This window comes from Canis lupus, chromosome 7, assembly GCF_003254725.2.
Source record: "Canis lupus dingo isolate Sandy chromosome 7, ASM325472v2, whole genome shotgun sequence".
Classification (NCBI taxonomy): domain Eukaryota; kingdom Metazoa; phylum Chordata; class Mammalia; order Carnivora; family Canidae; genus Canis; species Canis lupus.
In genome coordinates, this window is record NC_064249.1 from 80,047,321 (window position 1) to 80,064,021 (window position 16,701).

The following is a 16,701-nucleotide window of genomic DNA, read 5'->3' on the forward strand; positions in this document are numbered from 1 at the left end:
CCACTCAGAGACTAGCACGGCAGCATTACACCTATATTGTCACCGCGGGTCTGCAGAACAGATCCAGCTGGCCCCAACGTGGGATCAAGCTATATATCATGGTTTGTAGCTTGTGTGTTTTTATTTAATATATCTTAAAGAAAGACCTACTTGTACGAATCACTCTTGTTTTTTTTTTTTAAATATGGTTTTCTATAGAATGGATATAATTTATTCATGGGCTAGAATTAATTTCACTAATGGACATCTGGGTGGTGGCAGTGAGTTGTAATGGATCTGATGGTTGGCCGCCCCTCCTATTCCGGGAGCGGGTCAGAGAGGAGCCAGCAAGCGGAGAGCACGCTTCCAGGGCCAAGGCTGCCATCCTTGGGGAGGGTGCTGCTCCCCAGGCCTGGAGGCACAAGGGTCAAGCTGGGAACCCAGGGAGGACAACCTGGGGTGGGGTGGGCCAGAGCTGGGGGCGGGCAGGAGCCTGACTGTGTGAGCAGGGTTCTTAGTGCGGCTTGGTTGCTCTGGAACCACGAACTGTCAGCAGCTGAGACAGCCGGGAGTCAGGGCTGGCTCGGGGGGCGGACGTGGGCACAGCCCCACAAGGGGTGGGCAGCCCTGGATGGTGCTGGCCTGCTGTGGGCCCCAGGCTTCACCTGCTCCCTCCGGTGCTGGGGCAGGGAGGCCGGGCCACTGGCCGGCCCCAGCAGGCTGCCCCTCTGTCCTCTGTTCCCAGCCTCTGTGAGGCTGGAGGCTGCTGACACGCCCTCAGCTTCTGAGTACACTGGGCTGTGGGGCCCCAGGTGAGGTGGTATTAGGGTCCATTTTTTGGAGAAGGGAGACATTGGTGGTTCTTGTACCTGGAATGATTTCCCTTTTCTTCTCTCCTCTTATGTTTGACGGAGTTAGAATTTTTTTTTTAAAGATCTATTTATTTATTCCTGAGAGACACAGAGAGAGACAGAGACAGAGGCAGAGGGAAAGGCAGGCTCCATGCAGGGAGCCAGATGTGAGACTTGATCCCGGGATCACACCCTGGACCGAAGGCCGATCGATACTTAACTGACTGAGCCACCCAGGTGCCCCAGCTTTCTGGTTTCTACTTCCAGGGTTACTTTATGCTAAAGAGAGACTTCAGTATGTATGTTTAGTTTTCCACCTTACCATATGAAATATGGCCCACTGTATATTCTGTACCCCACTTTTTCTTCCCTTACCCATATTAGTACACAGGGTGCTTCCTCAGTTATTAATTTATTTGCTTATTTATTTTTTAATAGCTGTATCATAGTCACCAAATGCATGGATAGATTTTTTTTTTTTTAAACAAGCTCCCTAGAGAGGGACACTTGGCTCCCTTCCAGGTTTCTGCTGGTAAAAACAGGAGTGATCTCAGTATGAACTGTTGTGTTGCACGTGCATATATTCTAAATAGCAAACCACCCCAAATCTTCTTGTAGACGTAGGCAGAGTATGCATTATGCATGAGCCAAAAGGTGAACAAGACTTTGCTCCCAGGTTCCTGTGCCTTGTCCAAGTGACTCAGTCCCCCCAACCCCCACCCTGCTCCCTAGCATCCCATAGTCACCAACATGTTTGCCAAGATGCCATGTCCTTTACCTGCCAACCTGTAACTTCAGAAACAGTCTGTACTTTCAGTTCCTCTGGTGGTTTTCAGAGACTCCATCTTGGGTCCTAGATGTTTGAAATCTCTGGAAAGGTGAGTCTCCGGGAGTCCTGAACCCAGTGGTAGAAGCATCATGGCCTGGACCAGTGGGAAGGTGTGGGCTCCAGTCCCAGATGCTGGGTGTCTTCCCTCCTCTGTTACACAGGCGAGCTGGGGGGCCTGACGTCCTGTCCCATCCTGCCGTTCTATGATCAGAAGAGCAACTGTGATGAGAGCATCTTAAAGTCCTCAGGCCCTGGCTAGCAATGAAGTGTCACTTGCTCAACATGGGGCTGCCTGCGTGCTGGTGTTTCTTCACCTCCCTAGGTGGCTGGAGTGCTTCCTTTAACGTGAAATCAAAGCATCGATGAAGCTGGCTTGTACATGGTAATAAAATGATGCCCATGTGCAGACTCCCATTACTCATAAGCACGTTCATTTGGCTACAGATTTGTGGAGCCCTTTCATTGCCAGTGCATGAAAAAGGGATATTTCACACATGTTTCACATTAGCACTGTGATTTAGCTTCCGAGTGAATAAGAATCAATGCCACAGCCAACTGCCACCCGAGAGCCCATTTATATTGTATTACAGGCTGCAGCGGCCCCACCTTTGACTATGATCTTGTCAGATCTGATAAGGTAATAGTGATAATAACTTCCATTTTCATACTGGGGCCCTTTCCCCCGGGCTTTGCTGCCTGCCCGTGTGCCTTCTCCGAGGCCTATGTGTTCCCATCCTGAGTGTGCCCTAGGTCAGCGGGGCCCTCACTGCAGGAGAGGGGTCTCAGTGCCACTTGTCAGCCAGCCAGTTGGTAGGTCAGTCATTCAGTCCAGTGTTGTCATGCATAGGACCCCCAAATGCAACAGGTCCACATCCTGTGCACCCTTGTCCTGCACTCAGCACCACCCTCAGCTGTCCACCCAGCGTCCCCACTGCAGCCCCACCTGTTCCCCTAGACTCTGCATGTTAACTCTCCCTGGAACCTGGCACTTCTCTCTGTCCCCTGCTGCCGCCCCCCCCCCACCCCAGGACCAGCTCCATGCCCCAACCGACCCCCTCTCTGAATTTTCTCTTGCTGCCCTGAGCCCTGATCTTTCCAGAGCCTACCATAGTTGCTCCGGGAAATATTCTCATCTGGTTATGTCACCCCCTTATTTAAACCCTCTGCTGGCCTCTTGGTGCTTCTAGGACAAAGGTAGAAATTCTTGCCAGGATCCAGACGGCCTGCCCACTTCCTCAGCCTTCTCCTGCACCCTCTTCCCTTTGGCTTCTAGTCCAAGCAGCGTTCCATGTTCTGTTCCTCCTGGGGTAGATGCACAGAGCTCTCTCTCTGGGAGCTGGCTTCCCTCGACCTCATGGGTTTAACCCCTGCACACCCATTATCGAGCAGCTAGGTCGTCCCTCCCCTGACCCTTTGGGCTGGGTGAGTCCCCTCTTAGTCCTGATCACAGTCATAAATACAAAGTCTAATGAGCTATTTGATATCTACTTCCTCACCAGAGGGTAAATTCCATATCTTACTGAAAGCAGGGATCCTAGCACAGCACACAGAGTATAGGCAGAGCATATAGAATGAGGGGAAGCATGAGCAGGCTGCGTCCTGGGGGGTAGGGCCAGGGGACACAAAGGATACAGGACACCCAGCGAACATTCTTTCCATAGCAAGAGCGTCAGAAGAATGGCACAGTTGTGGAATGACAAAGGACTCCAAAGGTTGTGTCAGGCCCAAGCCCCTCTTTGAGGGAGAGAGAACAGAACTGTGGCTCAGACTGGGGTCCCTGGGGTCAAACTGCCTGCCTTCTGGCTGTGTGTCCTTGAGCAAGTTGCCCAACCTCTCTGGGTCTCAATTTCCTCATCTGTAAGATAGGGACGATACTTTTTTCGATACGGGGTGATCGATACGTTTTTCTAGAAAAACGTTGTGACAATTAAATGGGAAAAACATTGTGTTCAATGAGAAAGCTGGTGCAAGGTGCTTGGCACGGGGCCCACCGTGAGCATGTATTGGCCGTTATTATTGTATTTTGGAGCATGACACTGAAGCCCGGGGAGGTTAGGCTTCCTAAGCAAGATCACACAGTTCCGAAGGTGCAGCCTGGTTTCCCGGACGGGTCACTGGACTGAACTGCCTGTCAGAGGTCACTTGCCCAGTCCTTGCCCTTGAGAGGCTCTGGCCTTATTGCTATAACATAGTGGTTCTCAACCGGGGCAATTTTGCCTATCCTCCCCTCTCCAGGGGACATTTAGTGATGTCTGTGGACATTTTTTATCACCATAGAAGTGGGCAGGGGAGGGGGGGCTCCTGGCATTTAGTGGGGAGAGGCCAGGGATGGTGCTCCACATCCTACAATGAACAGGAGCCCCATCCCCAGCAAAGAAGCCCAAGATGTCACCAGTGCCAATGTTGAGGAGTCCTGCCAGGGTGTTCACAGGAGGGTCCTGGACAAACTAAGCCCATCAGAAGCTGACCCAATGAAGGGTACCCTCTCTAGAAAGACCAGGAGGTGCATAGTCAGTCCGTTCGTGCCCAGGGGAAGTGACCTCTCTTGGAGGCTGAGCAAGAATCGAAGCCTAAGACAGAACTTAGAAGCGAGTAAGAGTCAAATAGCTGTTTGGAGCCGAGAGAGAGAATGTACGAGCAGCAGCCTCATCAGATGTGTGTGCGGCTTGGGGAGTATGAGCCGTTTTTCTGAGTGGCATCTTTGCCAGAACCTCATGCACAGCAGCACCCACCTTCCCCTGTTTGTTTGCCAAAGGGCCTTTGGCTCATTGGAGATTTCGGGGCATTTTTGCAGAGATGTGGCTCCTGGCTAGGGCGGATCAGAGAGCAGCCCATCAGTGCTACCCATCTGCCAGGGGCTCTGTGAGCAGCTGCCCTTGGGAGGTGTGAGGACTCAGGGTAAGTGTAAATCACACTCTCTCCGGCTTCCCCACCCCCAGGCTGGCACCATTTTCACCTAGGAAAAGTCTAATAAAAATGCATTCCAAGTTCTAGTCCTAAAGGAGGAAGGACAGGGAGGAGCTGGGGAGGGGAGCCAGCCTGGCACAGCCTTGATTAAGTGTATCTGAGCCGAGGGCTTCTCTGGCCTTAGATGCAGCCCCAGGGCCCCTGGAAGCAGGTGGTCCTGGGCGTCCGCTCCACTCTCCACGTCTGCAGGGCAGCCCTGGGTCCTCTTCACCCACCGGGTGAGTTAGATAAGCACCCTCTGCTCATCCCGGGGTTGATCAGGCCTTCAGAGGGTGCCTCACTTCAGGCGACGATGCACCAGCCAGGGCAGGTGGGAGCTGGCAGGCATGAAGCACCTGTAGGAAAGGGGGTGGGAAAGCTACAGCAGGCCCCTGGAGCAGAGGCTCTCGGCCCTGACTGCACAGCAGTGGCATCACCTAGAAGCTTCGAGAAAAATCCCAATGTCCAACCCCCGACCTATTACAGTAGCCTTGGGGGTGGAGGGTGGGGGGACTCAGGCACCAGCAAGTTTTCTAGGTGATTTCAGTGAGCAGCTGAGGCAGAGAACCACTGGTTTAGAGTGGCCCTGGGCTCTGTGAGTCTAGCCCCTTTAGGGCCTATAATGAGGGCACAGGGGAAGCCCTGGGTGGGGTACAGGGGAGGCCCTGATGGTGAGGAGGAAGTCTGGGAGCTGACAGGGACCCCAGCTGGGGAAGGAACATCACCTGTGTGGCCACACGGATGCCTGGGGTTTGAGCCAGGTTGGCTGCGGGAGGGTTTGGGAACAAGCATGAGGACCTCCTTCCCAGAGGTGGAGGCTGCCCCACCACCTGCCCCACCATTCCGAGCCAGGGTGGGAGGAGCAGGGCCCAGGCTGCCAGCGCACCCCTGCACCTGGCCAGGCAAGGGAGTTGGGGCTCTAGACCAACTGCTGTAGGGCTCACGGTAGATTATGTTTTGTGATTCTTTGGACGTGTGGACATGTGTCTGGTTGTTGCTGCAAACCTGGGGACCTGAGGACCTGGGGACCTGGGAGCCTGGGGGTCTGGGGGCCTGGGCGGAGAGCTGTAGCCCCGTCGTCATTCCATCCCGGGTTTGAGCCCTTCCCACCTCTGCTGCTGTCCTCAGCCCCGACCTGGGCTTCTACAATAGCTCCCCAGTCAGCACTCCAGCCTCCCGCACTCCGTAGACCACCCTCCAGGCAGCAGCCAGAGAGGTCCTTTTAAAATGTATGGGATGGGGGTCCCCAGGTGGCTCAGTCTGCTGAGCACCTGCCATGCCTGCCTTTGTTCAGCTCAGGTCGTGATCTCGGGGTCCTGGGATTGAGCCCTGTGTCTCCTTCTCCCTCTTCCTGCTCATGCTCTTTTTCTCTCTCATTCTCTCTCTGAGATAAATAAATTAAAAAAAATTAAAATGTATCAAATTGTTCCTCCTTTGCTCAGAGTGAAAGCCAAGGTCCTCAGCATGGCCTGCCAGGCCCCCACGTCCTCTCCCTCTTCCCTGGGCTCACTCCTCTCTGGCCTCACCAGCCTCGCCAGCCAGTTCCCAGGTCCTCTTGCCTCAGAGCCTCTGCTAGATTGTTCCCTTAGCCTCGGAGCTCCATCATCCTCTAGAAGCTCAGAATGCACAAGCCTCCTCCTTCCCCTTCCTCAGGGCTTGGCTTGGATGTCACCTTCCCAGACCACCTGCTTCCCATCTCCCGCATCTCCATTTCTGGCCATGACACTCATAAACAACTCCATGTATCGTGTGTGGTGTCTCCCTACACTCAATTGTGAGCTCTGAGTAGGTGGGGATTTTTTTTTTTTTTCTATTTCATGCGCTGGTGTAAACCCAGAGCCGGGGACAATATCTAGCCTGCGAGGGGCACGCAATACGTTTATTTGTGTTTTCCCCCTTTCATACCATCGATGCTAACAACTGGCTTAATCACAGTCTTTGTCTCATGTCTCTCTTGGCCCATGCATGCTCTTCTTTTATTTAATTATGTAGTTATTTAGTTATTTTTATTCATGGAGTAAGCACTCAAGAGCTCACCATCCAAAACAAAGCAAGGATTTGACAAAACCTACATCCAAACATGTGATCCTGCCTTACACCACCCCTGTGTCTCCCCACTGACATGATCATCTTCCTTAATTTTGACTTCATCAATTTCCTGTTTTCCCTTGTCTAGTTTCATTGTATCCATACATTTTCTTAAAAAGTACATCTTCTTGTAGTTATTTTTAGCCTTAGACAGAGCCTATTATACTGTATATAACCCTGAAAGTCCTTTTCACTTAATATTGTATAAGATCCACCTGCCTTGTTGCATGTGCCGTGGCTCATTCCTCTTGATGACAAAAAAGATTGGTGGAATGAATATTTAACTTTATGTCCTCCCATAGTGCCGAGTTTGTAATAACAGCTCACATCGATTAAGTACTTAATCTGTGCAAGGCACTCTGTTGCTTTATTAGCCCCACTTAACAGGTGGGAAAAGTGAGGCACAAGAGGTCAGCCCTGGCCTAAGGTCACAGCAGCAGGGCTCAAGAGGCAGAGGCAGGATTTGAACCCACATAGTATAGCTCCAGAGGCCTGGCTCCTGTCCCTGTGCCATACCACCTCTCTGAACAAACAAGTGAGCTTGCTCGCTTGCACACACACTCACCACCACTGCCAGCACTCTAGGAATCCTGCAGAATGCCTCTCAGTTACAAATCAAGTTTCACAAATACTTGTTAATTGATGGAAAATTTTTATTAGGGGAAACGAACCTTAGCATCTGATGCTTGCCAAGAGCTATCTATCTGTCCCGGTCTATTTCTGTCCATCTCTTCTCCAGGAAAAGACGGAGCCGCCCGGGCCTTGTGCTTATTACAGAGGCTGGTGGCCCAGGACCCAGTCGAACAGGCTATGCCCTTGGGCTCGGCTCCCACCTGGGGAGCAGGCTGGGACAGCACCCCTGGCCTGGGGGAGGGAGAGGCCTGTTGAAGGCAGAGCCCTGGGTGCCTGCAGGGGCCTCACTCAGCAGAGCTGGGCATGCAGTGACCAGAGTGGGCAAGAGCTGCCCCTTCCAGGGGCCCCTGGCCGTCAGCTACACCCTCATGGTACTAGGAGCACCCTCTCAAGGGTGAGACTCCTTTTAAGTTGAAACTAACGGAAGTGATGGAGAACTGGAGGCCGGGCACAGGATTGAGCGGACAATAGATACTGCCCCAAGAACAATTGCCTCTGCCCCAGGGGTCACACCCGGCAGGGCCAAAGTCAGACAAATAAATGGTCTTTGTGGCAGCTTTGGTCCTGAGCCCAGCGTTGAGCTTGTGTGAATTGCGTTTGACCACAGGGAGAACAGGGCCATGGATTTTGCCCTTGTGGTGTGAGGAATGCCTGCCCACCATGCCAGCATTTGCCCAGGCTGGGTGCAGAGCTGGTCTGGAAGGGCTGCCTGGGACTTGCCTCACTGAGCTACAGGGGGAAGGCAGAGGAGCCTTCCCAGGAAGCCAGACACCTGATAACCACACAGGGCAGAGACCAGATACTTCCCCCAGAGGGGGAGGGGGAGGGGGGAGTAGAGGTGGACGGTGTGAAGTAGGAGGTTCCACATCTGGTGAGAGGACAGGAAGCGAGCAGAAAAGCCGTGACATGTTCTGCTCTTTGCTATCAACAGGGGGCGGCAGAGAGCAGAGGACGAGTGCTGGGGCCTCTGCTGCTCACACATTCACCCCAGCCTCAGTTTCCCCTGAGCACCTGTGGGCCTAGAAACCTTCAAGCTGAGTGCAGGTGCGTGGCGCTGTGGGAGGACACGGGGCCCATTGGCAGTGTGTTTGCACTTACTGAGGTGGGGTGGGGTGGGGAGGCAGAGAATCCTCCAGGAGGGGGAAGGGTGGCCTGAGCTCCCGGGCTGCACCCTAGAGGAGCCCCAGGTGCCTCTAAAGTACTGACACGCTGATCCACCCAGACCAGGAGTCAGAAGGTCAGGGGAAGGGCCCCCGGGTAGGTCTGTGTTAAAGTCTCCCCAGATGATTCTTCTCTTTAGCCAGGGCTGAGATCCATGGAGTCAGACACGCTGCTGTTTGATTACCCGCCCCCCATAGCTGTGGGACTGAGTACTGACCTACACCGTCTGTAGGATGGTGATAGTGCCATGTGCTGACGTCGGGGGCTGCTGTCAGAATCACGGGGAACGTTGTGTGTAAAGCCTGCACATGGCTGCCACCTGCAAGGTTTCTGTACAGTCAGATCCTTGGCCAACGGGCTCCGGACCTGGCATCCGCGGAGCAGGATCCTTGGGGACATGCAACCTTTGGGGAGACATTTTGTTTCTGGAATCTGAGGCCTAGGGGAGGCTGACCTGGAAGGCCTGGATCAAATTGGTGTAGACACTGTCTTGTGCCAGAGCCTCAGATCAGAGATGATGATGATGACGCCTGTGTCCCCGAAGGCGTTAACTTTGGTTATGGTGTCTAGCTGGGGTAGCATTTTAGCTGGACCTGGTGGAAGGGCAACATTTGTGAAATGTCTCCTGAGTGCTAGATGTGTTCACATTGATTCATTCATACAATTCTCAGAGCAGGCATGTGTGATGGATACACGTATCCTTTTTTTTACAGAGGGAGAAACTGGGGTCCAGGGAGGCCTAGCAGCCTGCTCAGAGTCACGCGGGAGAACCAGGTCTCTGCACTGTCACCATACCATAGTCCCCCCTTCCCTGAGTTATAATCCAGGGCTTCCTCCCCAGGCTGAGGGGTTGCAGGGATGGACCCTGGGGAAATGGGGTCTGGGCTCCTCAGAAACCCATGCCCTGAGTTCAGCTATATCTTCTTCCTAAATCCATACATGGATGGGTCATTCTTTTCAAAGTCTCCCCACCCCAATCTTTTTAAAAAAACAAAAAACAACTTCCTCTGTTTGTTTTCCATGAAGGTTTTTTAGAACATTCTTTTAACAATTCCAATTCTTCTGCATCTGTAAGGATGGGAATAAATGAGTGAGAAGTGTTCTTTTGAGGCCCAGTACAGGCCCCAGGTGCTCAGAGTGGTTGGTGGTGAAGCTGGGGTCTGGATGGCAAGCCTGGGGGGCCTGGTTGCCAGGTCTGTAGGGTTGGAGAGTTGATGTGAATCTCCAGGGGTGAGAGGAGTGGGGGCAAAAAAGGGTGCTGATCCTCCCCGAGCACGCCCAGCTGGGGGCTTCCAAGCACTTGAGTTGTCATGAAAGTCTATTCTGGGGGCACCTGGGAGGCTCAGTGGTTGAGCATCTGCCTTCGGCTCAGGGTGTGACACCAGGGTCCTGGGATCAAGTCCTGCATCAGGCTACCCGCAGGGAGCTTGCTTCTCCCTCTGCCTGTGTTTCTGCCTCTCTCTGTATCTCTCATGAATAAATAAATAAAATCTTCAAAAAAAAAAAAAACAAAAAACAAAAAAGGAAAGTCTATCCTGATCCATGGAGCCTGTCTCCAAGGGGTGTTTATTTTATTTTTTTATATAAATTTATTTTTTATTGGTGTTCAATTTGACAACATATAGAATAACACCCAGTGCTCATCCCATCAAGTGCCCCCCTCAGTGCCCGTCACCCAATCACCCCCACCCCCCGCCCACCTCACCTTCCACCACCCCTAGTTCGTTTCCCAGAGTTATGAGTCTCTCATGTTCTGTCTCTCCAAGAGGTGTTTATAGACCTCCTTCCATTCTGTCACAGTTTGGCAGGGGAGGCCCACAGAGCTGACTGAGCCCACCTGTTGGAGCTGGACTGAGTTCCCCCAGCCTGGAGAGGTAGGGGCAGTTCGGGGCAGTTGGATGGGGTGGGGCGGGGGTTGAACTCTGCAGCCCCTCTGGAGAGGGTGATTCACCTGTGCCCGTTAGAAACTGCTGTTCCTACTGAGAGCGTGGGGCTCAACACAGGCTCCCATCTGCCTCCTTACTTCCCATTTGCCTACACTGAGGACACCGAGTCCCAAAGCAGCGGGTGTCTTCTTAGGGGTCATAAGGCACATTAGTGACCAAGGCGGGGGAGGGGGGAGGATCCTGAGTACCAAACCACTGCTCTTCGCACGCGGACAGGGCGGGGGTGGGAGGACGGGGAGGAGGAGAAAAACAGAAAACAGGATGACCTCGGACGTCCAGAGCCCTCGTGAGGATAACCTTCATGTTCTTGCAAATCCAAGCACGTGATATTGCAGGTTTGCCTTCCTCACCAGATTACACAAACGCTGCGGTCATTTTCCTGTGTCCTGTAAGAGCTTTGAATTTTCAAAAGTCCCCGAGTCCTGTGAGCCTAGTTCAGTCTTGGTGTGCCAATTTATCTCCAGCAGATTTCCAACTGTTGACAAGTGGCTGGTGCTTTTCTCAAGGTCAGCTCTCCAGGTACCTGCTTTATGCAGAAGTCGCTTTGCTCCCAGTGTCTCAACTCAACTGGCTTCTGCAATCACGCACATTTGTCCCGGCCTTAATTGGCACTCTTGAAGGCATTCCCCAGGCAGATGACACGGCAGGCTCTGACAGCCTGGAAAGAGGACAGGAGAGGGCTGCCATGCCTGCGGTCACCGTGCCCTCCACAGAGGGCTGTTTTCACCCCAAGTGGCTGTGCAGACCCCAGGCGAGGAGGGGCAGCAGAGGGAAACCATACCCATTAACAGCCCTGCTCAGGACTCTTCGGCTGGCTGCAAAAAACGCTTGCCTGCATGCTTGTGAAGTCCCAGAAGAATGTTAAAAAATGAAAGCCAGGGTCGGGGCTAGTACTTGAGGTAGCCTGCAGTTTTGAACCTTCTCCCAGTTGGCAGGGATCTCCGGAGGGGTGAGCTGGCTTGGAGGAGAGGGAACCCCTGTAGGTTCTTCCCTCTGATCTGCAAGAAATCTCAGCAGGAGGCTTCCCAGAGGCTTGTTGGAAGGGCTAGGTCTTGCTCCTGATGGGGACTCAGGGCTGCCCATATCTGCCACTGCCTGTCACTCCATGAACTAGTTCCTGCAGTTCTTGGCCATTATTTGTGGGGACCCCACACACTTGTCTCCTCTCTCCCCCTTCACTGGGCTCTCCAGGTAGGCTTGCCAGATATAACAAAGGATGCCTGGTTAAATTTGAATTTCAGATAAGCAATGACAAAAACTTGAGTGTATGTGTCCCAAATATTGCAGAGGACCTACTTACACTAAAAGAAAAAAAATCATTTGTCATTTATCTGAAATTCAAGTCTAACTGGGCATTAAGCTGCTCCACCCACAGAGAGATCGCCCTACATGGGGCTAGGCTAAATAAAAGAGGGGTGCCCATTTGTCTTCCGTGACTCCTGTCCTCTGCAGGACCCATTCCACTTACCAACGCCCTGGAGATTGTAACAAGATGCAGGTCATGCATGGTGCAGTAGGTCTGGGGCACAGTGGACACTTTGCATTTCTAACAAGCTTCCAGGCTACTGCTGCTGGTCCAAGGACCAGACTTTGAACAGCAAGGAGACAGGGTGGTGATTACAGGCAGACCTCATCCACTGGAAAGGGGTGGGGATGGGAGAAGGAGGTTTGAAAACATTGTTGGCTGTGGCTCATGCCACAATTCTGAGTTAATTTGCTTGAGGTGGGATCCAAACAGGGGACTTTTATTTAAATAAAAAAAGATTTTTTTATTTTGGTAAACAAACCACAAAATATACCATCTTAGCTAGTTTTAAGCATACAGTTCATAGTGTTAAGTATATTCCCATTATTGTGAAACAGATCTCCTGAATGTTTTCTTCTTGGAAATCTGAAACCCTATACCCGTTAAACAACTCCCCATTCTCTCCTCTCTCCAGCCCCTTGGAACTACCGTTTTACTTTGTTTCTATGCACCCGACTATGTTAGATACCTCCTATTTCATCATGCAGTATTTGTCTTTTTGTAACTGGCTTATTTCACTTTGCATAATCTCCTCAAGGCTCATCCAGGTTGTAGCATGGGATAGGATTTCTTGCCTTCTTAAAGTTGAATAATACTTCATTTTATGTATGCACCACATTTTGCTTATCCGTTCATCTGTTGATGGTTGTTTGGGTGGCTTCCATCTCTTGGCTATTGTGAATAATCCTGCTGTGAACATGGGTGTGCGAGTATCTCTTTGAGACCTTGCTTTCAGTTCTTTGGGTATATACTCAGAAATGAGATTGCCAGATCATATGGTAGTTCTGTTTTTAATTTTTTGTGATTAAATATTTTGAGGAATCTCCATCCTGGTCTTCATCATGGCTGCACTAATTTACAATCCCACCAATGGTGCACATGGCCTCCAATTTTGCCACATCCTCTCCCCAGGTGATTCTAATTCCCGGGCAGGCCTGAGAACCACTGCCCTCGGCTCCTTTTTGGTAGTCTCTCTTCTCTACCTGGCCTCTGGCCTTGCTAGGTATACAGTGGATCTATTCCACGACTCTAGGAGGGTTTGTGAATGGGGTCCCCTGGAGTGAGGCATGTCAGCCACGACTGGCCTGGGAAGCAGAAAGCCTATTTTTAAATTCACATATTGTGTGACTCTCGCCAAGCCACTAAACCTCTCTGAGCCTGAGGCCCATGCTTATAAAGGGACGGAGTGGTGTTAACAGATGAACCATGTATGCAAGAGCTTCTTGGGCCATAAATAGCCCTGAGATTGTCAGATAGAATGCTAGTAGGAACTGAGCAAAGAAACTACATGAAATATCAGTGTCTGTTCAAAGAGGCCACTTATTGAAGCACCCGATGGCATCATGGGAGACTTTGTCTGCTCACCACTGCCCCCACCATCTAATCCAACACTAGCATCATGGCGGACACAGAGCTGAACCAACAATTGTTGAGATACTGTCCCTGAAGCCTAGGGGCAGATGAACTCCCAGGGACCAGGCACGTGACATGACCAGAGCCGACTCTTGTGGAGCACTTCCTATGTGCCAGGTGCTTAGCTAAGCTCTTTATTTGTTTAATCCTCGCAACATTGCTGTGAGGGAGGTGCTGACATCTCTTTGCTGTTCACATGAGGCACAGAGAATTTAAGTAGCCTGCCCAAGATTTTGTAGCTAGAAAGCAACAGAGCCAGGATCTGAACCCAGACACTCTGCCTCCAGAAGCCAGGCTGGCACACATGGCCCTGTATATATAAAGAGCCATGTGGGTGTTAAACCGTGGTATAAAAGTCATCACTTGGATGCTTACGGGAGGAGTAGGATACAGTCGTGACACAGTGGGGGACATGGTGAATTGTGGTGGAATGGGGCGACCAGGCAAGGCCAGGAGGGGCGCTGGACACACCTCTCAGGGCAGGACCAGTGCTGGGTGGGGTGGGATGAATGAGTGTGTCTGCTACTTGGACCACCTCAAGGAGATCCCCTGAGCTGGGAATGGGGAGCCAGAGGGGCAGGCAGGGAGGCAGCCAGCTGGTAGTAAGACCCAGGAGAGGACAAGGGACTCCTGGATGTGGCTGATCCAGACACGTGAGCTGGGTATGGCCTGAGAGCAGCTTTGATGGCCTCTGATGGAGGTCAGGTGGTGGCTCCTTTCTAAGGGGGTCAGACCTGGTGCCACAGAGGAGGAGACCCTCATGCTGTCCTTGAGAGATGGATAGGGACTGGACAAGCAGATGGGAGATGCTCTAGCAGGTGGGAGAGCCCCAGCACAAGTACGGATTCTCACCCTAACATGAGAGAGTGACTCACTGGGGAAATTTGGAAAAATCCAAACAGTCTTGTTGGGAAGAAACATTTAGTCCGAAGTGGCTGCTTTCTCTACTTGTCTTTATCTCATCAATGAGGGAAAAATCAGAGTAAAGGCAAAATTTTATGGCATGACCACCATCAGCCGAGCATGCCTTGGGATCCTACTGCTCTCTGGCTTTCCCTGTGGGGCACAAGGTAAGACCGTAGATTTGATGTCAGACATGTCTTAGTTTGAATCTCATCCCAGCTATTGAATGGTTGTGTGTTCTTACTTTACCTCGCTGAACCCCAATTTTCTCATCTGTTGCGCAGGGATCGTCCTAAGCATTGTATCATGTCGAGCAGCCTCTCTGGCTTCCGTCTTATAGATGCCAACAGCGTCCTCCCAACTCCTGAGTTGGTGACGACCAAAAACGTCTCCAGGAATTGCCAAATGTTCCCTGGGAGGCAAAACCGCGTTTGACGGAGAACTGCTGTTAGAGTCCCTGGGTGTCTTTCAGGCCCAGAATGGCTCAATTTCATTCGTTCATTTTTTGATTCATTCACTCGGTAGATATTTCCCGTGTACCGGCTGTGTGCAGGGCACTGGGCGGTTTGGTGGTGCGTGAGGGGAGGCCGTGGGGTGAGAAAGAGGCACCCGCGCTCTCCCAGGACGGGCTACACTGAGGAAGCACACAGTGCTGTGGCAACACACAAGAGATGCTTCATCCTGGACTTTTCACCAGGCGGCGGGGGTGGGGTGGGTGCTGAGGGCAGTCAGAGGCCCCACAAGGTAAGGACTTGCAGGTGTCAGAAATCCCCACGTTCCTACTGTTGACGGAATGAATTTTGGGAATGGTCGTTAAAGCCCGCACATGACATAATTTAGTGCCCAAATTGGCTGAAAAGTTGTGCACTAAATCGTTACGCAGAGGGGCGGTAACTTTGTGTTGACGTTTGGAACCAGGCAACCGGGAGCCTGCTGATGTGTCTCCTAGGAAGACCCAGGACGCAGGGGACAGGCGTGTTTATTAGGTCACCTGGCAAAAGAACGCAGTTGCTACTGCCTTGCGTTGCCAGTTGGGATGTGCTCCCATTTCAGACTCACCAGGGCCTGGAGACCCGGGCTGCGGGGGGAGCGCAGGGGAGGAGGAAGCCAGGCACTTTGAGGCAGATGTGCCGAAAAACGTGTCCTGAAGAAAAAGTCAGGAACACAGTGTGCCTACCCGGGCCTGTGGGCTGGGGTGACAGTGCCTTTCCTGGGCATTCTGACATAAGGCTGCCTGCCATCCTTTGGAGGAGAAAAAAAAATAGAAAAAAGTCTTTCTCACACTCACTTTTGTAAGCAATAGGGAAGAAAGAAAGGCTGTGTGTTCCAACAGTAGCCTTTCTTTACAAGTCTTGAACATCGCTCTTTTTTTCAACTTGAATCCACTTCTTACATTTCTGGTTTTAAAATCCAGGCCTTCATGAGTCCTCTGGGAAACAGGAAGTGGGAGGAATGGTTTTCACTTGCTCAGGAGGAGTGGCAAGAAACAAAAGCTCCTAGGACGACAACGATGATGACAACTCTGTGATAGTAGCAGCAGCAACCGTTGTGATTTTAAAAAGAACAGTTCCCATTATCAGGGAAATAGCAACCGGGGTTTGAGTGTCTGCTCTGTGCCAGGCGCTCTGCATCTGTGGCTCCTCCCAGGTCCCTGCAAGATCGCTCCCTCTGTCCCGTCTCAGAGGGGGGACACCGAAGCCTGATGTTGCCCGATGTTGCCCGGATGGCACGTAGTCGTGAAGCTAGGATTCGCATCTTGGTCTCAGAAGACATGAGAAAAATAAACATAATGGAGTGAGTTTTTCCTAAGGTGGAATGTATCTCCTTTGAAGGGATTGTCCTTCATTTTGTACATTTATATTCTAATATTTTTGGTAATAAGATGTACTTTCTCTTACGGCGACACTGGAGACAAGATGCTGGCAATGTGAGCCATGAGTCCCCTGCCCTTCACAAATTTTTGTTTCACAGGACTGTGTAATTCGCCAAGCCTGGTAATTCCTTCATGAGTGAGATGTTCAGGGCACATAGACCCACCAGAAACAGCCACTCCTGCCATGTTCTATGAGACACAGCCACTATCCCCACTTCTCTGCCTTTTTTATACTTTTGCTTAGGGTTGAGGATTTGTCAGAGGGGAGGGGACAGGGGAGGAGGAGAAAGCAGAGAAAATGATAAGTGACAACCCTTAGGGCAGCAGTGGTTTTCTAAGAAAAGATCGTAATTCTGTAGAAAATTGTTGGAGAGGGGAGTACAGTCCAAGTAGGCATATGCAAATTGGATGCAAATAAGGCACAGCCCTCCTATTTCATAACCTGGATGTAGCCCTTGGGAAAATGCTAATGGAGACCAGTGGTCTCAGGAAGTCTCCCCCGGTTATCTCCAGGAGTCTGGCCCTAATTAAAGAGTATTTTCTCGGCAGTGAGG

General features: G+C 51.6%; 1 protein-coding gene across 6 annotated transcripts in view; it reads left to right on the plus strand.

Moving 5' to 3' along the window:
* The window catches only part of ZBTB7C (zinc finger and BTB domain containing 7C), a 334,719-nt gene that overhangs the window by 77,629 nt on the left and 240,389 nt on the right, over window positions 1-16,701 (plus strand). The window contains exon 1 of one of the 6 annotated variants that reach the window (XM_035719461.2): window positions 14,216-14,441. The exons of the other annotated variants lie outside the window; for them this stretch is intronic. The gene's annotated coding sequence lies outside the window, so the exon portion shown is untranslated. Of the gene's footprint in view, window positions 1-14,215; window positions 14,442-16,701 lie in introns of those variants that run through there. 6 annotated transcript variants of the gene reach the window in all.